This window comes from Crocuta crocuta, unplaced genomic scaffold (assembly GCF_008692635.1).
Source record: "Crocuta crocuta isolate KB4526 unplaced genomic scaffold, BGI_CrCroc_1.0 scaffold376, whole genome shotgun sequence".
NCBI classification, from domain to species: domain Eukaryota; kingdom Metazoa; phylum Chordata; class Mammalia; order Carnivora; family Hyaenidae; genus Crocuta; species Crocuta crocuta.
This window is the reverse complement of record NW_027527388.1, coordinates 3,688,189-3,711,410: the sequence shown is the minus strand read 5'-3', so window position 1 is coordinate 3,711,410 and position 23,222 is coordinate 3,688,189.

Below are 23,222 nucleotides of genomic sequence, written 5' to 3'. Positions count from 1 at the left end.
TCTGAAACAGGCTCCAGGCTCTGAGCTGGCAGTCAGCACAGAGCCCGACGCGGGGCTCGAACCCACGAACCGTGAGATCATGACCTGAGCGAAAGTCGGACGCTTAACCGACTAAGCCACCCAGGCGCCCCTCAGGTCTTTTGATTCTTAATGGTATTGTTTAATTTATTTCTTCTTCACAGCTGCTTCTACAGGTATGTGTGGCTTAGCCTGGGGCTAACACTATTTATTCATAACCATTTGTAATATAATTTTTTGGAAATGTTGTTGTTTGTCTTAAGGCCATGGTTAAAGGCTGGTCAGTTCTTCTTCTCAAAGAACAACTAGGTAAGTCTACGTGCCCACCTTTCCCTTCTGGATCTCCCACCCTCCAGGGCTACTATGCATCCACCCGAATTGTGGGCCAGACACCAAACAACAAGGAAACACCCATGCCATGGAACCTGAGGAATTATTCAGATTATCCAATCCATAGGAAGCTCAAAAAACATAGCCAACCCCAAGCTACCTGCAGTACTTAAGCTGCATCCTCCNTCCATTGTTCCCAGTACTTTGTGGCAATCCTCTGGTTCTCTATCTTTTTCTGTATGGCCATTTTGTGGAACAGTCTCCACATAGGTGAATCTGACTGAGTTAGTTTTGGGATAACTAAAAAGAAGCTAAGCTCAGTATCTTTCCTCTGTTATTTGCCAAGAACTTCCAAGGAAAACAAATCAATGATTCAGCAACAGCTCATTATGAGGATCCAACAGGAATGATAGCTGCTGAAGCTTTTACTTCCAAGTTCAGCACACTGGGTAGTTGTAAGGGTTTTGGAATCAGACAAACCTAGCTATAGTTTCTGGTTCCGCTAAAAAAAGTGGCGTGACGTTGAGCATATGACTGATCCATTGAGCATGTTATTGATCCTTTCGGCAACTGTTTTCTCAAATGTAAAATGAGGATAGTGATAAATACCTCATGGGCATTTGAGAATTAAATAAGATACTGTATTTAAGCTACTACATGCAGTACTCAAGAAATGGCAGTGCTAACAGACATTGCTGGGTTCCTCTCCAATGGTTTTCTGGAACTTGATGTGCTCAGTGCTTTTTCATGTGATTCAGCAATAACTCCTGCTTTTTCTAAGCCAAGTGTTGTGGTCTCATTCCTTTCTTTAGTGACTGATTTGTGGTGGATATGTGGATGCAGTTCTTGCCACTGATGTAGGAGGGGGTTCTTGGAAGACCGGGTAGTGGTAAGAGATTAGATCCACTTGGACTATGGTGGTAAGAGACTCCCACAGGTTTTAAGGTTACAGAGTAGATGAGGAAATACATTATGAGAGATTTTATGTACTTGTAAGTGGATGCCCTTAGATATTGAGGATTTGTAAGTAACAATTGGAAATTTCTGTTTGGGCTAGACTTCATTATATGTGATACTCTTCTGGAACTGAGCTCTGAAAACCATTTTTTTCTTTTTTTTTTGGTAAGCATTTTAAAAGTACATGCTATAATGCTTTGAAAAAATATATAGTTGAGTAATTCACCCATGTCTTATTTCTGTGGCGAAAGAATAAAAAACAACAACAACAAAAAAGAAAACAAAACACCTTACTCTTGGAAACTTTTGAGCTCTTCTCAGAAAGTTCTTTTGAGAGAGTGTAAGGGTTATAACTACTAGGTCTTTTCCTTCCTTAAGGGTTTACTCTACCACCCATTTCTGATGAGAGCAGATGCTTTAATGGGAAAGAATGAGTGGCGAGGCCAATCGGAGTCTCTTTGATTGATATCAAAACATCTGTGCTTTCTGAGAAAAATCAACTGAGTATCATCATAATTCTGAATGTCTGGAAAAGAATTCTGAATGTTTTATATCCACACTCCCCTACCTTGATCCTCCTTATAAATCTTTTCCCCCAAAATAGTCCTTCTAAGTCCAAAATGATTTATTTTTATCTTGCTTTTACCCCTGATCATTTTAAAGTTTTGTGCTTCCAAGAATTTGTATTGTTTTCATGAATCATATCTTTTTTTCTGATTATTGTAAGTTAAGGTTTTTCTTACTCTGTAAAACTCAGGACTCTACAAAGAAGGATGAGATAACAAAGAATGAAAGCTAGTGTCTGTGAGCCATGAGTTCTGTTCCTTGGGAGTTTCACTGAATAATCTGTTACTAATATGATGCATGATAGTGTCTTGGCAGTTTATTATTTTGAGGCAATAGAACATAACAGGTTGGAAGGAACTATCCTGATCTATTATATCAAGAATCCACAATTTATAGCTCTGTCTATTTGGTGGTAAAAAGATACTCCTGAGAGAAAGCTTGTGCATATATGTCGTGATAAGAATGTGGTCCTTAAAGTTTTTTTTTGGATATCCTTACATTTATATGGTGCCTGTGACTAGGACAGACATTGTGCTTTATGTAAACACACAAAATACATGTATTTGTTAAATATGTATTATTACATTTACCTTCCACAATAACCCAGTGAGGTAAGTTATGTGAAATCTCAGTGCAGAGATGAAAAGCCTGAGGTACAGAGGAAGTTAGATAACTTGCCTAAAGTCACATAGCAAATGAGTGGCAGAGGGACTCCACCTCAGGTCTTTTGATTCTTTTTTTTTTTTTTNTTAATGTTTTATTTATTTCTAGGAGAGAGAGAGAGAGACAGCGTGAGCAGGGGAGGGTCAGAGAGAGAGGGAGTCACAGACTGAAACAGGCTCCAGGCTCTGAGCTGGCAGTCAGCACAGAGCCCGACGCGGGGCTCGAACCCACGAACCGTGAGATCATGACCTGAGCGAAAGTCGGACGCTTAACCGACTAAGCCACCCAGGCGCCCCTCAGGTCTTTTGATTCTTAATGGTATTGTTTAATTTATTTCTTCTTCACAGCTGCTTCTACAGGTATGTGTGGCTTAGCCTGGGGCTAACACTATTTATTCATAACCATTTGTAATATAATTTTTTGGAAATGTTGTTGTTTGTCTTAAGGCCATGGTTAAAGGCTGGTCAGTTCTTCTTCTCAAAGAACAACTAGGTAAGTCTACGTGCCCACCTTTCCCTTCTGGATCTCCCACCCTCCAGGGCTACTATGCATCCACCCGAATTGTGGGCCAGACACCAAACAACAAGGAAACACCCATGCCATGGAACCTGAGGAATTATTCAGATTATCCAATCCATAGGAAGCTCAAAAAACATAGCCAACCCCAAGCTACCTGCAGTACTTAAGCTGCATCCTCCATTGCCAGCCTGCTGTTACTCTTCCTTGGTCCAGTCACTTATGTGGCCCTGCCTGGCAGCCTTCTCTCATTTGAAGTAGAAGTAATAGAATTTTTGCCTTTCATCTATCTGAGTTTCAATGGGTTGTGTCTTGCCCTCAAAAAAATCTTCAAATATTATGCAACACCACTTTGGAGTTTAAATATGTCTCTAACCTTTTCAGATAAACTGTGATATAACTGGAAAAGCTTTGGATAGAGAGACAGGTGTCTGGCTTCTACTATAGGCTTTGTGTGGCCTTAAGCAGGTTTATTTAACCTCTCTGATTCTCAGCTCTCCAACCTATAAAACGAGCAATCACCTTCCATGCAATGGTTCCCGTTTTGGGTTGGGTTTCTATCATTTTTGTGGTATAAATTGGTTTTGTCAAAGTGCAAGGGTATCTAAGGACAAAGTGAAAGAGTAATATTCAGAGGGTGCTTGGGTGGCTCAGCTGGTTGAGTGTCCGACTGGGGCTTGAGTCACAATCTCGTGATTTGTGAGTTTGAGTCCCACATCATGCTCACCACTGTCAGCCCAGAGCCCACTTTGGATCCTCTGTCCCCCAACTCTCTGCCCCTTCCCTGCTCATGCTCTCTCTCCCTCACAAATAAAGAAAACATTAAATAATAAAAAAAGAAAGGAATATTCAACTGGAAGTCAGTGCTTACATTCTATAGAGGTGAATCTTTCATTATGGTTTATTCACATTGAAGTCATGATAACATGATAAAACATAGCATGAAGAAACCCTTTTTGTCAAAATGATAGAATAGCACACAAAACTGGACTCTAGCTAATAAAACAATAATGACTGGTATCTATCTAGGCTGGCTGGTAGCCCATCATTATAGTACCAGAAACGTGCTTGTTATATAGGGTTTTGAAAGTCTCCTTTCCAGAATGTAGCCTCTGAGTTCTGAGACCATTTGTTAAAGTTCCTTTGAGATTGTATTTTTTGTTCATTCTCTCTCCCTCTCTCTCTTTCTTTCTTTTATTTTATTTTTTCTAGTCAGGAACTTCTGAAGCTGCTGAAGCTGCAGATTTTGGTGTCATTGACCTGCCTTTCTCTTTGTTTGGCGGTTGGTTGATGAATCCTTGGGGAGCATGTCTGCAACCCTGATGGAAGGGCCAGAAAATAGAGCTTCTGTGAAAGGCAGTTCCTGGTTGCCTGATTTTTCTGAAAGATAGTCTCTTGATCAGGCAGGGAGGGACTCAATGATTTATGCTTTTATGCTCAACTCCAGATAAAGTTAGTTATATCCTAAAGCGTATAGGAGGAAAAACTACTAAAACACTCGGCTTTTCAGTGATAAATAAAAAAAAAAAAAAAAAAAAAGAGGGGAGGGCAAATGAGAAAGAGAGAATGAGAGAGAGACATTATAAATGGCTTGTATTTGAAATGGTTTCCAAATTTTAGCAAACTGGGAGCAATGATAGAAGAGAGAGTCTTACAACACTTACGTGCCCTCATCCTCTTCCACTAGGCTTTCTTTTTATTTAAGGTTGAGCTCAGGGTTTTATCCTGTATTTATATTTTAGAACCAGAATGGATAAAAAATTACATTGCTAAGGCTTGGAAGAAGCATGAGATTTTTTTTTTTTAACCTCTCCCTACCTCTCTCCTAAAGACAAATGGTTGTGTTTTAATAACTTAAATAGGAGATGGGTTCAAGATCCCTCCTTGGGATTCGAAATAGAATTAAGAGCCTAAATTATAATACCAAGTCATTCTAGAGTGCCTGAGAGGTTCTGCTAATTTTGTAATTGGTTAATTCTCTCATTTAGATTCTTAAAAATACTTTCTCCTTCATGTCTATCCTAATTTTCCCAATTTGGTAACGGTCGGCAGAGGTGAAGAGCCATCTCATTGAATGGAACTTTCTCAGACCTATCTATGCAGCTGGCCTCACACCTCTTCACCATTTCTGTGTGTTCCTGTTTTTACTGTACCTTTCCTTCTGACCACAGTCACCTTCTTTCTTCTTTTGAGGACTTGCCTCAGGCTATTGTAACGACTTTGTCTGCATGTTCAAGAGGCCCTATAGACAGCTGGAGTGCCCGGGCACTTATGTATCCTACAGAGGCCCTTGCCAGTGGGTGACTGGTATAGAAGTATGGAAGTTCATCTCCTCTGCCTCGGTGCACTCCAGACATCTGATGAAGGATCAGGTTGAAACCATCATCTGTGAGACTTTGAAATATCACCCTGGCTTGGCTTCTGCCCCTTCCCTGTCCCACTTGCCTCATTCCCTTAGCAGTTCATTTTGAGAGTATTTTCATAATGCAAATCTTATATCAAGGTTTGCTTCTGGGAAAATTGACTCAAAACACAACTCTTCTGGTATTCCTTTTCTTTGAATTCTAATAGCAACCTCTGTGTGGTTGAATGCTAGTAATAGACTGTGTCACATGACCCAATCTCTTTTCATTCCAAAGAGATTGTGGTTTCTCTGATGGTAGATGGACTCTTATCTAATGCCTACTATTTTTACTTTGTTGTTTTATCCTGCATTTATTTCCAAAAAAGCTTTACAACAAATGAGTAGGTAGAATAAAACCAAAATCGGTGGACAGAAGATAAATGATGGGAACCAAAATATAAAGAGATGGGCAAAGAGGAAAAATCAACAACCAGAGACTGAGAAAGGCAACCAAAATCAAGAATAATATTTAGTTTGTACTTCTTAGCAGCTAGGATAGAGATGGAAACATGATTTTTTGGGTAGTTTTCAATGTTTAATAGCATGAGATTGTTATAGTTATCCATTGCTGTGTAACAAATTACCCCAAAAGTAAGCAGTTTGAAAGAACAAACATTTATTACCTCTCACAGTTTCTAAGGCACAGGACATGGGAAGTGTTTTAGCTGGGTCGTTCTGGCTCATGGTCTCCAAAGCTGCAGTCAAGCTGTCCTAACAGCTGCAGTCACATCAAATCTTGACTGGGGTAGAGAATCCGTTTCGAAGCTCATTCAGGTGGTTGTTGGCAGGCCTCAGTTCTTCCCTGGCTGTTGTCCAGAGGCCTCCCTCCTTTCCCACACGTGCCTCCACACAGGTGGCCTGAATGTCCTCAAGACATAGCAGCTGGCTTTCCCTGGAATAAGTGATCTGAGAGAAAGCCAAAATAGAAGATGCTGTCTTTTGTAGCGTACTCTGGGCGATGATAAACCATCACTTCTTCTCTATGCCACTTGTCTCACAGACAAACCTTCATACAATGAGGGAGGGACTACATGGTGTATGAATGCCAGGGGAGTGGTGATCCCTAGGGCCATCTTGGAGGATGAGGACCATAGAAGTATATCACATATACTCATTTCTCCTGAAAACTGAAAAAGTGAAAAAGGAAGACCATGTGTGTACAGTTTTTTGTATGCTCTACATACTCGTCATATAAAGGGTTCTGAATGAATATTTATGGATATTCAAAATATACTAGCCTTCTAAGATGTTTTCTCCATAACAAAGAGTAAATCAACTAAAACTATTCAGGACAAAGTATCTGTACGAGATAGTACATTGGATGCTGATTTGGGCACTTATAAATCAATCTTTTAAAAAGTGTTGTAGGTATGATATTTCCTCTATGTTTCTAACATTTAGCAGGTGCTTAGATGGCTTCAATAGCCTCTCAATGCACCCTCAGTCGTCTAAATTCTCTTCATTCTATATTTCACTTTCATCACGTCATTATTGCTTAATGGCTCATTATTAATATAATAAAATCCAATCTCCTTGACTTTTCAAAAGCAGAATTCATCTACCCAAGTCACTATTCTACTCCTATCATGAGCCCTTGACTTCAACCTGGATGTATTTTCACTGCATTCCAAGTGTCCACGCTAATTTTTAACTTAACTAGTTCTTGTTGCCATCCCACCTGCTGAGAATTTCTTATTCTATTCTTTGTTATCTCCAAGACCTTGTTGAATCCTCCTCCTCAATGTTTCCTTATCTTCACCATCTCTGCCTTAGTTCAAGTTCTAATATTTCTTAGGTGGATTATTCTCTGTTGTTATTTTTTCTTTCAATTTTAGGTTCTTTCTGCTCCAATCCATTCTCCACATTGCTACATTATTTTTACAACATGTCATATTGATCACATCACTTCCTTGCTTAAAATGAAAGAAAAGGGGCACCTGGGTGGCTTAGTCGGTTAAACGTCCGACTTTCGCTCAGGTCATGATCTCGCGGTTTGTGGGTTCGAGCCCCGCATCGGGCTCTGTACTGACTGCCAGATCAGAGCCTGGAGCCTGTTTCAGTCTGTGACTCCCTCTCTCTCTGACCCTCCCCTGCTCACGCTGTCTCTCTCTCTCTCTCCTAGAAATAAATAAAACATTTAAAAAAAAAAAAAAAAAAAAGAAAGAAAAACCACTTTAAAGAGCTTGACGCTTAGTAGGTGCTCAATAATTGTTAATTGCATGAATAAAAGGCCCAGGTAAAGTGGCATTATTGCCATGAAGTCTTTCTATAATTCTGTCTCTCACTTTGATCTTTCTCTCTTTTGAAGTCCTGTGATTGTCTATGTTGTCGCCATTACTCATTTTGATGTTCTATAATGTGTTTCTCCTGTTATCACTTAATTCATCTCTTGCATTCATTAATTCTTCATTTGTTTACTAATTTAACACATTTCTTGAGTACCTAGTACCTACTATGTGCCACACCATACTAAGTCTTAGGGATACAATGATTAGGAAAAACAGACAAGTCTTCTGTCTTCATGGTCCTTAGAGTCTAGTTGCAAATAGGGATGGAATTAAATAATTAAGGAGAGTATAATGATAGATTGAAGAAAGTGCTACAAATGAGTGGTTGTATGAAGGCATATAACACAGAAACCAGTCTTAGACTCAGACTTCAGAGAGGCTCCTATGAAAATGTGACTTTTTTTGAGAGAGAGAGAGAGCAAGAGAGCAGGCAAGCAGGGCAGGGGCAGAGGGAGAGGGAGAGGGTGAATCTTAAGCAGGCTCCGTACCCAGCATGTGGAGCCGAACACAGGCTATATCCCAGGACTATGAGATCATGACCTGAGCCAAAATCAAGAGTTGGACGCTTAAGTTACTGAGCTACCGTGGTGCCCCAAGAAAGTGACTTTTGAGCTCACATCTGAACGATGAGTAGAAACCACATAACAAAGAGGGTTGGGGCAAGGAGTGAAGGTAAAAGACCCTGTTTTAAGCAATGCAGTGGAATATATAAGGACTGCATAATGGGATACAAATTTAAAAGAAAACCAGGGTGCCTGGATTCGGAAAGAGAACAAGGACATTAAAGGAAAAACTGGTGAAATCTGAATAACAAATGGGGTTTAGTTAATAGGAACATACTCATGTTAATGTTAATGGTTTCTGGGGTGCCTGGATGGCTCAGCTGGTTAAGCTTTCGACTTCAGCTCAGATTATGATCTCTTAGTCCGTGGGTTTGAGCCCCATGTCAGGCTCTGTGCTAACAGCCTAGAACCTGGAGCCTGCTTCAGATTCTGTCTCCCTCTCTCTCTCTGACCATCCCCTGCTTACTCTTGCTCTCTCTCTCTCTCAAAGATAAATAAACATTAAAAAAAAAAGAATAAAGTTAATGGTTTCTAAGTTTTGACAAACATTGCAGTAATGGATGATGGTAACATTAGGGGAAACTGAGTGAGTAGTATATGGGAACTCTCTACTATCTAAGCAACTTTTATGCAAACCTAAGATTATTCCAAATTAAAAGTTTATTAAAAAAAATAAAGTCAGAATGAAAAAGTTCAGTGCATAAACAAAGAAGGGTGCAAGATAAGGGTGTAAGATTAAGACCAGATCAAGATTGCCAGGCACGTTGTGCACTATCTTAAGAATGTTGATCTTCAGAGGCACCTGGGTGGCTCAGCAGGTTAAGCATCCGACTTCAGCTCAGGTTATGATCTCACAGTCCGTGACTTTGAGCCTCGTGTCAGGCTCTGTGCTGACAGCTCAGAGCTTAGAGCCTGTTTCAGGTTCTGTGTCTCCCTCTTTCTCTGCCTCTCCCCTGCTCATGCTCCAACTGTCTCTCTAAAATAAATAAACATTAAAAAAAATTTTTAAATCCTATATTAAAAGACTATTGGTCTTCACCTTGTAGTAAGGGGAAGGCTGTGATAGTATTCACATCAGAACTCCATTTAAAAAAAATTTATGTTTTATTTATTTTTGAGAGAGAGAGAGACAGCATGAGCAGAGGAGGGACAGAAAGAGAGGGAGACACAGAATCCGAAGACAGGCACCAGGTTCTGAGCTAGCTATCAGCACAGAGCCTGATGCGGGGCTGTAACCCACAAACCACAAGATCATGACCTGAGCCGAAGCCGGACGCTTAACCCACTGAGCCACCCAGGTACCCCTCAGAACTCCATTTGAACACATCAGTAGCCTGGGGGAAGTGTGGATAGTGGATTAGGGGGATACTTAGGTGGGACACTCTTGCAGTTAATCAGACAAGAAATGAGTTAAATTAAGGTGGGACCGACTCTTCTTGGCAACATAATATGTTTTTGGAGAGCATTTACTTTTTATTTCTCTTTAATGTCGATCATAGAATTCTGCACATAATATCTGCATGGCACATATTTATTGAATGAATAAATGACTAGGTAAATAGATGACTTAATGAAAAAAGATCAGATTGGGTTAAGTAGCCCCTTGGCAATATCATGGTGATGCCATCCAAAACACGAGGGCTGAGTCTACTGATTTCTGACAGAATTAATAGACTTTCCCTCCTAGTTTCCCCTCTTACTTTCAAGGATGCTTACTCCAGCAATGAGCGATTTCTTGCCTTATTTTTGGAAGGCCCAGTGCTTGCACAAAGGTTTAGGGAGGAACCCTGATAGAAAAGCAGAGGTTCAAGAATGCTTTGAAAGAAAACTTGAAAGCATTTGATACCTGGAAATGCAAGGAACAAGTCAAGATGTGGTGAGTCATTGGCACAATGACTTCATTTTTTGAGCATATTCATTCTGCATATAATTTGTATTTTCCCCTTTTGGCAATAGAAGTCATCTTAGCTTTCTTAGAGTCATCCTTAATTAGGAGTTCTTCCCCTCCTGGGGGAGAGTTTTCTAACTTTCCAATAGATACAGGAAGCCCTAGGAAAGGGCTGCAGCGTGTGTGGGAGGAAAGTGCCTTAGCAAGAGTTGTTTGCTCACTTTAGTTGAGACCCAGCAGATTAGGCAGTGGCAGGTCTGAGTTTTCTGCAAGCCTTTCTCATGTGAAGAGACACTGCAGGTTCATTAAGAACCGTTCTTGAGCTAATTGGTTTGAAGATCAGGTGACTGATAGGTTACTTTCAACCTCGAGGAAGGGGAAACTAAGAACAGTTAACATTCCAAGATTCTTTCAGTCAGGCAACCCTTCTTCCAGAGAAGATCTGACTCTCTCCTGGAATCTTTGTTCTAACATTTGCACTCACTGTTTGGAGATGGCTATCCCTACCCATGTTTGTTTTCTAACATATGACCAATTTTAGCCAATGGAGTGTATATCATGGATCTCAGAGGTTAATCTTTTCCCTTTCTTGTCTCCTCTCCTTCCCAGACATGCATTCATTTGACTGGCAGCCTGGAAAATTGAAAAATGCCATAGGGGTTATTAAGGTTGAAATCGTTTCTGCTCTTTGAAGCTCTGCAAGCTAGTTATTGCTGCACCTATAATATCCCGGCATCAGAATAGCACGTATTGTTCTTAAGCTTGCCTGACACAGGCCCATATCAGCCGTAACACCCAGATAGAATGAAGGGGTCTCAAGATGTCATTTCTCCACTCTGAAGTATATCCCTTTAGTCGATTAAAACAGAGTCCCTGAAGTTATTAGAATATATTCTTTGTCTTTGTGCACACACGTTTGATTTACTTTTGTTCTTATTAAAAGGGTAAGCCTAGAGAAGAGGAGAAAAGAGAATCTTCCGTAATCCATATTTTAATAATTGCCTGAGTGCACATTTACTCTACAGAGACTTTCCTGTTTCTGTAACTATTTACTTGGCTCTTCTACAAAATGTGTATTACTCACCTGGCCTCGTCGACCATGACACAGCTTCTGGCCTATCGTGTAATCCCGCATTTGGCTCCCCCTCAGCCATTACGACGTTTTGAGTCTGTCTGTTGGATGGAGATATTATTTTAATGGGTCTTTTTTTTTCACAATAATGGCTCCATATTGTATAAATTGTTTTGGGTCATTATGATGTTAATACATAAATATTAAGAAAACCATTGGGAAAAAGTAACTGTGTAATTGAGATAGCCTATTTTCTAATGTTAATAACTTCTTCTTTAATTTTTTCTCCAGAAAAATATTGAGGGGGTTTAATCCACATTAAAAACTTACAAACATTGATTTAAAAAAAAGAGAGAGAGAAGTCATTTCACATCCTACCTCAATAACAGGAAACAATACCACCTCATCTGGACTGGAAAACTTCTATGATCATTTAAACAAAAAGAAAGAAAAGAAAAACACCCTAAAGCCAGAGTACCCCATGGCAACTGGAAACTTAAGAGATTCTTCAGGAGAGAGAATTTGTTTCAACTTAGCTTCAGGGCAATAATCTTTTTTACTATGTTGCTTCAGGCAAATGATTCAATATTAGCAGTAATACCTGCTTATGACTAAGAAAGGAGGATGTAAAATAATCTGCAATAACAAAAAACCCTGATCATGAAAGTGAGCTTAAATTTCTGTTTTCAAAAATTCTGTGCGTGTAGTTGGCCTAGTACTATATTGGTATACCAAACGGGGTCCTGGTAGGAAACAAAACTCATTCCAGATGGTTCAAATAAGACTTTAATAAACAGATAACTTACAGAGGTGTGGGGACGGGGAACCAATGGGAATGCATGAAGGATGGTGAGGTGTTCCACTCAGGGACTGAAAGCAGGAAGCCATTAGCACACCCAGTACTCTGAGGTGGAGGGGAGGAACTGGTGTGTTTGGACCCCAGTTAGCAGTGGAACCATGGAGGGAGGTCTGCCATCATAGTGGATCGGCACAGTGGCCACCATAGCTGTGTTGACAGTGGAATGAGTCCTTCTGCCAACCATCTCCTGCTATGCCTCTTGGGTGGCCCCACCCAGCAAGAGAGCATAGGCGATGTAGTCTACAGGGGACACCTCCCAGACATCAAAGTAAGGCAGAGCAAAGAAGGAAAGGGGCACCAAAGTGGAAAATATTCAGAACCCTTTGTTTTTGGATTCCTGGGGTTAGCATTATTGAGGTCTAAAGAACTAAATTAGTCCTAAGGGATTATACTTTTTACCCTTTATGAGAAAGAAACTAGAAGTTCTGTATTTTGTTTCAGATGAGATAAGAATTCATTTCTGGCTTTGCAAAAATATTCAAAAATTTATCTAATCGTCTAATATCCGTCTAGGAAATTTCCATTTTCAGAGGATTTTATCACAGACAGTATTTCATTTAACCCTAGCTGAAGCCCTAAGAGGTGGGTATTATTTGATTTATTTTCCAGATGAGGAGACTGGAGCTCAGAGCATCACATGATTTTCCCAATATCCTAAGTCAGTATGAAGAGCATCAAGATGCAAGCCTAGGTCTCCCGACACCGGCCACCAGGGTCTTGGCATCGTACCACTCTGCCTTTTTCAAAATAAGAACGTCATATCCTTGTGACAGCACATCTGTTGAAAGAACAGAACTGTCTGTTCCTTACAGGAAATTGCATTTGCAGGGGAACTAGTGTCTTCATATCAGGCAAGCTAAGTTTCAGGAAGTCAAGGACAGTCTGAAGCATCAAGGCCAATGGAAGGAAATGATGCAGGGAGAGATGCAAGATTTGAGGCAGACCCTGGAGGTGTATCCTGAGGAAATAGTAAGAAGTAGGGAGGAGTCTTTTATGAGGAGTGTGCCTTCCTGAGAGTGGTTGGAAAGAGAATATTAAGGATGTAAAGCAAGACTTCTCAGGTGTTAAACAGGCGGCTGCAGCATTTCTCAAGATATCGTTCATGGACCACTTCCATCAGAATCGCTGGGGTTACTTATTAAAAAGGTCTACACCGGATCCCTCTCTGACTCACAGGGTCAGAGTCTATTTGAGAGGAAGTACATGGCTTGACATTTTGACATGTCCTCTCCATTGGCCCCCTACCCCCACTCCTACCACAGCCCCTCCCCAGCTACACACACACCGAGGTTGAGAACAATTAGAACAAATTCAGGCCTCTTGGTAAAAAGAGCTCTGTAACAGAACTGTAAATATTTGGTCCCAGTTCGGTTCTCTGGCATGGCTGAAAATAAGCCATCTGATTACCCATCTATCATATCAACTTCTGTTTCTTTGCTTCCATCATACCTTTTGAATGGGCTTTTGAAAATGTATTTTCTAAAAAAAAAAAAAAGAAAAGAAAAAGAAAATGTATTTTCTAATTTTATGCTTTAATAAACAAGGTATATTAAACACAAAATGGCTTTCTAGACTCTTACGGTGCCTTGAGTTAAATATTTTCAACATCAATTATGGTAAATGTTGAAGATATTTACATCTTTAATAAATCCGTGTAAATTGAGAAATTTGGTTGAAACTGTATGGATGCTAAGATTGCTTTTAAAAAGGAATCACTAAGACAGACCTGTATTCTTGTTATTTAATCTCATTTTCATAAGAGTGATGTGAAAAAAAACAACTGCGTGACCTCTAACATGAGATAATATGGCTGCCTTTTTTTTTTTTGCAAAATTAATTATCAACAACAGATGAAGTCATCTGCAAGATGTTTTCTAATCAACACTAAAAGCTTCTTTTCTGTTTTTATCATCATCCTTTTGCAGCATTCAAAACATTATATATAGTTTCAGCATCAATAACATTTCAGCTTCCTGTCAGTTTGCTTGAAGACTCAACTTTTTGGGTGCCAGATATCTGGGGTTATAGTGTGTATGGTGTGGAATGGCATATCAATTTTCATCGTTTTCAGTAAAGATCTTGTTGCCATTTGGAACTTCATTCTGTGGAGTCTGGGTGCTCTACCTTCCTATTAAAACTTTTTTGTCAGTTGGAACCCTATAATCTGAGTAGTGTCTCAAACAAATGGCATTTCAAATCCTGTTTAGTAACAGTATTAAAACAGTGACTGAGGCTGACTATAACTTAACTGTGAATCTATAGGCCAAATCTACAATCAGTCTTGCTGATTTATAGAGAAGCACAGATACTTTATCACTAGAAATATTAGGTTGGATTTGAGCCAATTGTAGAATTTTCTTTTTTTATTGCACTTCAGAAAGGCAAACATATTGTTTTTTCCTCCTAAATGATGGTTGCATTATTGATCAGCCACAAGAACAAGATATGTAGGTTGATTACCCCCCACCCCCCATTAATGGATCATTAAGGAAGCTCTATATATTTGGAGATGTTTTTAGGGAGGGTCTATAGACTTGGAATTGTTTTTCCAGTAATGGCACGGGTTTGAGTTGCTCCATTTGCACCACAGAATAGTCCCTTTCGGACTAACATCTGTGGTTTTTGAGTTGGCTGGCCTGGGTTGAAGCTACAATTTATCATCATGTAAGTAGACCAAAATAAACAACTTATTCCAGAATTAACTCAACAGTTTGACCTCATTTGCAACATGCTCTACATGAGAGTTTATTGGTTTTCACCTAATGGCTATTTTTAAAATTAAAGTCCTTATCTTTGGGGACTTTCCCAGAAAATCCAGCAATTACTTTTTCAAATACCCATTATTTCTTCAGGGACATATTTGATAAGAGACAGAAGAAAATATAAGCATTATATATTTTGGTGTAAAGATAACAGTGCAATCTCTATAGTAATTTCCTATAAGTTCTTATCAAAGCAATTTAAAGCAAACAATTGGAAAGTGAAAATTAACTGTGATCACCTTTTTTGGAGAAGTGTGTTCACAATGCCATAATCAATTTTATCTATTTCCTCCCCTTCCGTGCTGACCAGTTGTTTTGGTTCTTCACCTTGGCATGTATATCTAAGAGCTCTCTATAAACTGAGAGATCTTAACAGGTGTTACCGCTGGATCAGGTCATTATAGTTACAATAGCACTTTTATAAGACAGGACACTTGCTTGAGTATGATTAATTCTTAGTCTGGTACCAAAGAAATCGTTCAGCTATTCTTTTAAGGTTTAATTACTATATATGCATGACTATATATTGCTCCTCACACCCAATTTTCTTTGCCGTCTGTTACGCTATTATAGGAAAGCAGATGTTTATTATAAATTATATTCCTTTAATATATAGCAAAGTAAAGATATGGGGTTGAATTATTTATTTTTTGAACTTCTGCCTAAAACATTAAACATACTAATATCAACTCTGCAGAATCTGTTTAAAAATAGGAGCAACTAGGGTGCTGTATTTCATGACTGAATGCCAGAGCTTTCATACTGAAAGAAAGCCGGGAGGTAGGAACAATTGAAAGACTCCAAATGCATCATGTCTAAAAAAGCCAAAAGACAAGCTAAGTCTACAAAGACTTCTTGTCATATTCATTTCGTTTTTCCATCCATACAGTAAGGGTACTGTAAGTCTATTGAGTTATTTCAAAACTCTTAGCTGGAAATTTATTTTCAAATTACAACATTTTTAAAAATATTTTATAAATAGGGGTCCTTTATTCTTAATTTAGTCATATCATGAAATTAAATAAAATTAAAGTACAGTCTAAGACTATCTCCCCAAATTATCTTTCCTTGTGCTATGGCATGGAAAAACGACAAAGAACTGCCGATTCCCATCCCCTCAAGTTGACAGTCATTGCTGTTTTTCCTTTTTCTGTTTACTGTTTGAAATTTTGGCATTTTTTCCCCCTAATATTGATATGAAACAGAAAAGCTTGACATGACAAGAAATTGAAACTATTTATACAATTCTTTCCTTGCAGTTTAAAACATACACGGGTCTCTGCATTCTAAAGCAGGGGCTTTCAACAGAGAGCAATTTTGTGGTATGTTCCTCTCTCCCTACCCTGCCCCCCAAAGACTTGGGGCAATGTCTGGAGACATTTTTTTATTGTGACTATGGGGTGCGAGGCATCCGATGAGTAGACGCCAAGGACGCTGCTAATCATTCTGCAATGAACAGAACAGCTCCCACAACAAAGAATTATCTAGCCCAAAACATAAGGAACCCAGGTTGAGAAACCGTGTTTTCATGCAACCCCTCTAAAACCTTGCTTGACCTTTGTCCTCAGCTCTGGCTTTCAAGTGCCAAGCTTTCACAGCCTATTTGGCCATTTCCTAGTCATCACTGGCAATTCCATGTGACTCCACTCTTGAGAGTAACGGTTTTGTGAAATTCAGAGGCTTTATTATTTTTGAAAAATTTTATTATTTTTTAATGCTTCTTTATTTTTGAGAGAGAGAGGGAGACACAGAATCTGAGGCAGGCTCCAGGCTCTGAGCTGTCAGCACAGAGCCCAACGCAGGGCTTGAACCTACGAACTGTGAGATCATGACCTGAGCCAAAGTCGGATGCTTAACCAACGGAGCCACCTAGGTGCCCCTGTTATTATTATTTTTTAAATCTCATCTTCTTTAATTGTGGAGCATTTGATCATTCCCACAGATCTTTCTCTGGGTTTGTTTGTTTCTGATTTTCTTCATGCCTCCTTTACCACTCCATTTTTATGTCCTTTTGGGTCTGTCTTCCTTTTATCTTTCCATTCTCAACGCTGTTGGAATCTTTGACATCCTCTTTCTACTGCTTGTCTTGTGTGCTTAAACATTCCTAACACTATATTATGTTCTTTATCTTAGGCAGAAATGAATCCTGGATTGCCCTGTTCTGGGTTGTCAGGGACCTGGGGGAGTGTGCTGACTCTATTTCCTTTATCCTACTTAGGTGTCAAACCTTTGGAGGTTCTAGACCTGCAGAGTATCAGTCTATGAAGACAATGGTGGTAACAGAGGCCTCACCCTACTAATGTTTGGTCTCCTTCGTAGAACACCAACCATATGAGTAGGCATGGTACAAAGCACTCTATACATTATCTCCACTGGGTAGACATGATCAACCCTAACTGTAAACAGGAAGAGAAGAAGACTCAGAGAACATCAGTAAGCCGCTGAAGGCATTGGTAGCCATGGGTATATCTAAGAGTTGCACCCAGGACTGTTGGATTTAAAGCTCCCACTCTTTCCATGGGGTCCTGTTGCCTCCGGGACCTATCAATAGTTAGGGACATCCTGACATGCTTAGGTTTGTCTAACTAAGGTAGAGCTTAGTGACTTTCCTTGAACTATACAAAGGCTTTCCGATGATCACAATGGTTTGGATCAAACTGACTTGGTATTCTCAGAACTGGAAAATTTTTCATCGGTTTTACTCTCCTCTTTTCTGAGCAGAGTGGAATTGGTTTCGTTCACTTATTTAATACCTGGCGTAATTTCATCAGTTTTACTCTTTTCTTATTTGAGGCCAGAGTGGAATTGGTTTCATTCACTATCTAGCATAATCCAGTCATTGTGCTAGTTACTGCAGTCCTTGACAAGTGCCTCAGAATTCCAGAGTCAGGGTGGTGCCTAAAATAACCACAAGCTCTGCAGCCCGGCTGGTTTGTGCCTCTGGCTGCCCCGCCATGATGTGCACCTTCTCAGCCCCCTAACTTTACTTCTCTAACCCTCAGGCTGCTCACTTTTCAAATCAGTAGAGCAGTATTTCAAATCACAGCATTGTGGGGAGGCTCAAAAGACCCCGAGATCCAACTGACAGAAGAGTGAATAAGCAGAGAGTGGAACTCCCGTCTTTCCCCCCTTGTTCAACGTAACAGAACAAGGTACCCAGCAGGGTGTGCCTGCGAATAAGTAAAACATCCACAAACAAGCAAAGAGCCTCGGTGCTGCATGAAACAGATGTCACTTATTTGATGACAGGGCAGAGAAGAGACAGGCTGAAATGTGGAACTTGAGCGGGAGGTTTTTCTTTTTAAGTAGATACATTCTATTCTTCTAGCCCATTTTTGTAGTTTTGCTCTGGTGACAGTGGCTTCTCTTTCCTTCATAACCCGTGTCAGAGAATTCCTGGGTGCAGCATGGCGAATTACTGCCGTATCTTGTTTCAGAGATGGCTGCTCTTCTGTCAGGGGTGGAAGATTTTCCAGTGCATAAAAGTGTGAAAGTGTATTATAAGGGTGTGAATGTTTTTGTAAACAACATATTCTAGTGTTATTTCTACCCACAATTTACTTTTGGGCTCTTTGTGCATGGTGTATACTTTGCAAAAATCTTTCGAAATACCATCCAGATAGTTTCAGTCCCTCAAATTAATCTCTAATCTCACCACCTCCAGTATCGTTTATCTGCACAATTATAGCAGGCATTGGCCCTTGGTATATCATCAGGCATTCCTAACCTCTTCCTGCCATCCATCCTGGAGACTGGAAAAACTCAAAGCTCACCTTAGTAGACTCCCTATGTGGCCATGAGAAATAGTTCTGGCCAATGAGATACGAGTAGTAGCCTGCTGAGGGAATGGGGGCTCTGGGAATGCTTTTACTTTTCCTAACAAAAAGGGCAGATACATATACCATGATTACTATTCACTCCTCCTGTCCACACTTCCATCTCATGTCCTCCCTTTATTCTTTCTTTGCTTTTGTTGTTATCTTGAATGAAGTTATGATGACTGGATCTGCAGCAGCCATCTTGTGATGAAGAGGAAGGATCAAAGAAATCACAGAAATTCCAACTCTTATCTTTTGAGGCTGCAAAACGAATACCAGCAGCTACCTATCTCCAGACTTTTTGTTTTGCAAGACAGAGGAATTACCATTGCTTTGAATTGCTGTCCATCACATATTTCTGTTACTTGTGGCTAATTATATTCTGATACATACAGTAGCTGTCAATAACGCATGACACTCACCTGTGAATTCTCATAGATCGTCTCCATCAACTCCTCCTCTCATACATGATTTTATCCACATCATCTCAAGTATATTCTTTTCGTTTCATGGTAGTTACAGAACACTATCATTGGGTGTCCTTTGACTGTTGACTTTTCACTATTGCACTTTGCAATATTAATACCCTCTATTTGTTACTGTGCTACCCTGAAGAGAGAGACTTTTCTTTTCATGCTTTGTTTTTTGTCTTTGCAAAAGTCTAGTTTTTAAAAAAAATTCTCTTAAGATGAATAATACCATGCTATTTTCTTCTTAGACCTGTCAGAAAGTATTTTTGATGGACGGACACGCTGCACATTGAGTGTTGCCAGCTGCTACCAAACGACCAGAAAGGGTGTCGACGCGTGGTGGTATTCACACACACAGCTAGGCCCAGACGTACTTTCATAGTGTCACTTACTTCAACTGGGAAAGAGCCAGACTTGAATCCAGCTTTGCCCCGTCTTCTTTTGCTCAGAACTGCTTTTCTCAATAGCTCCCCACCACAGGATTCCTTTCAGAGCTCATGCCCTGAACATTTATGTGGCATGTACATTAAGAGAGTTCTTTTTTTTTTCAAAGTACAGATCCTTTCTTCTTGATTCGGCATCTGACTGTGGTTATTTCTATTATTAAACATCAATGATTCATATTATATAACAGTAGTTATTTAGAATGAGAAGGTATAATATAAAGTAATAAGGTACCTTCAGCTATGCATTGCTTCGTGGTACCTGGGTGATTTAATTTTTTTCATATTTCATTTCTAGCTATCCCTATCATTTCCATTGAATTGTACACACAGTATTTCCTTTTTTTCTTAAAGGAAAACATTGAAAAGGGCAATAGATTCCAAACCTTTGAATGTCGACTTCTTTTCTTTACACAAATACTTGAAAACCCTTGTTAATTAGAAACAAAACAGTACCTCCCACATTCATTTTGCTTCTCTGTGTCATCTCTGACAGTTATGAGAGACAAATATGTTTCCCCTCATTACTGGCACTGTTCAAGCAGTAAAACTCAGGGAAAGAAAATGTGAACAAATCAGTTAAATATGGTCATGGCTAGCACACACAATGATTCAGTCCTACAGGGAGACAGGAAACACCCAACATCATCCCATTTTTCCATATCATCAAGAATTTGAAGTCTAAAATAGCTTTCCTATGTCATTTCTTCAGGAACTGATTTAATATCCTTGTTTCTGATCTGAAAGCGATAAGGGCAAGACACAGAGAGAGAGCCTGCCTTTTTCTTTTTTAAGTTCAAAAGAATGCAAGCTGGGAAAGACTAGGTGGAATGAACAGTTGAAGCGCACGTAGAAGAGAATGACGCATCTTTAAAAACTCTCGCCTTCTTTGTGCCTTCAGCACAGGACTAGCCCACCCTTGCCCTACTGGCATGAGAAAAATCTAACTTCCAGAGAGTTCCCTTTTTGAAAACTTCCTGCTAGATTCCCTCTTAGAATACAGGGGAGCTGCAGGCAAATGCATTTGACGCACAAGTGTACTATGAGATGAAAGTGTTATGGGTATAGAACTGTTATCACACCCCTCACTGTCTCATTTTCACCTGCACCTCCACTCTATACATGTGGCTTCCCGACAATTCACTTGATTACGTGTAGAAATGTCTAGGTTCAAAGTCGCGCTTACGTCCTGATCTACTCAAGGAGATTGTTTCTCCTCCTTCTGTATGCTTTGTTGTGACTTCTTTTAATTAAAAGAGCAGAATCGTTTGACTTCTGAGTTCTGTGTTCTACTCACTCTTGTTGGTAATAAATGGAAACATCCCAGCAAGGCTACCTGGAAACGTGCTGGCTTAAGACAAAACACTGCAAGCTGGAGACACATGTGGGCATGTCTGCCTCAGACAGCCATCTGGAGATGAGAGTACAGCAACCCATAGCAGCCCAGTCAGCAGCTGCCACCATCACCTGTTACTGCTTAAGCAACATCTCTTTGTCACCAATCCCCCTTCCTGCATTTCCATCTCATTCTACTCAACCGTGTCTGTCTTTGCAAACATGGTAAGGGCACAGGTTATGGGCACCAAAGCCTCCTGACCAACTTATCTCACTTGTAACTCTGGAAGGGGAAGTTTCCTGAGAATGTGGTTCCTTGGAGTAAGTGGGTATGCCCTCCTGAACCAGTTGTGGGGGAAAAATATTTGAGAAATCACTAATAGTGACAGCTGTCAGTAACATCTGGAAGCTCTTTACAATGACAGAGTGCCATTTCATAGAGTGTGTCATTTGATTCCCTGGACAATCTGTCACAGGAAATGATATTATGATATTATTAAGATGGTATTATGGTCCCCACTTTAAAGATGAGAAGGTGCCGTTAGATAAGTCACACAACTAGTGAGGTCAGGACTGGAATGAAATCTGTCATTGATCACATGCTCTCAGCCACGCCATCCCATCTCATTTAGAATAGCGATTAATGATCTTTCGGAAGCCATCCATATATTTGAAAAGCTGATAAAAGCTATGAACAGTTCTGAACAAATATGCACATATAATCCGACATAAAACATTTTCATACAAGGTTAAGCTCTTTATGGTCAACTGAACCCTATTTATGGGTCCTGATCTGGAGAAAGGCAGTCATATTTTGGGATTAGGGGGTGGAAATAGCAATGGGGCAACTCAGGCCACCGATGAAGCCTATCAGGACAAGGGAGCCATGCCCAAAGAAGCCAACAGCCTGTGTATTTCAAGAATGATTGTGATTATGTAATTATTATTTTTACTGAGTGCTTATTTGTGTCAGATGTTCTGCTAAATGCTTTTCAGAGATTGTTTCATCTCATTGTCCAACACAAATCTATTCTAGAGTTAGTGCTTCCCAAATTTCACCACGTACAATAGTCACTTGGGGATCTTGATGAGATACAAATTTTGATTTAGTAGGACTGGGTGGGGCTTGGATTCTGCATTTCTTACAGACCCCCTGGTGATGATCCCGCTGGTCCATAGATCACAATGTGAAAAGCAGTGTTCTCAAGCATACAATGCTCACTGTTAAGCTAACCAAGTAGCAAAGAACACAAATAGCAGGGGTTATCTGTATGCTAGGACCAGGTTTATTTATTCAGCAAACATATACAGAGCTCCTACTCTGTGCCAGATATAAGAAATAATCGATTTTAACTCTGGGTCTCCCACCATCTAATTCAAGGATGAAAGAGCAAATAATCTAATCTCCACTTTATAGCTGGACTAAAGATGTTTATTTCTGATTAGCTGGGAGCCAGTGTGGTATACTGGAAGAGGAATGCCTGGTAGTCAGGTAGACTTGGGTTTTCATGCTTCCACTGCCCATGATTCCATAGACATCTGACGTTTATTTATACCCGAGGGAGTCAATAAACTTTTATTGAACATGCTCCAAGTATTGGGAATTAGGGTAAGCACTGGGAGTCTAAAGGGATTGTGGATTTATCCCAGACACAAGAGAAAAGACGCTCAGGCAAATCAAGCAGTGCAGATGAGGCTAAGGAATAAGCTGTGCTGTGATATAGGAATAAGCAGCCTGTTTAGAGATGATACTGAACAACTAAATCAAATTATGGAATAAGGAAAAGTTTGTTTGAGGTACGAGTTACCTAAACAGAAGGCAGGGCATGACATGACACATGATGAAATGGACTTCGGAGGCAGGTCTCAGGGTGTTAGCCCTTACTTCCTTTTATGACTGTGACTAATTGGACAAATGTCTTAACTCTTGAAGTCTCAGTTTCCTTGTCTATAAAGTAGTAATAATCATTGTAGCCTTTTCATGGGGATTATATGAGCAATTCACACTGAGCACTTGGCACGATGCCCAGCATATGTGAGAACTCCTCCAACAGGGGCTCGAGTGGGAAGAAGGAAGCGTGAAAGAGCATGTTGCATGTGCAGATCTGAAATTGCTTCCATCTGGCTGGGGTGAAGAGTGAGAGCAGAGAAAAGGCAGCAGGTGATGAGAAAGAGGGCACCAAGAAATCCTTTCTGTCCTAAGATAAGGGCTTTGAACAGAAATGCACAGACATAGAAGGGATGATGGGCTGACAGTAGGGTAGTATGG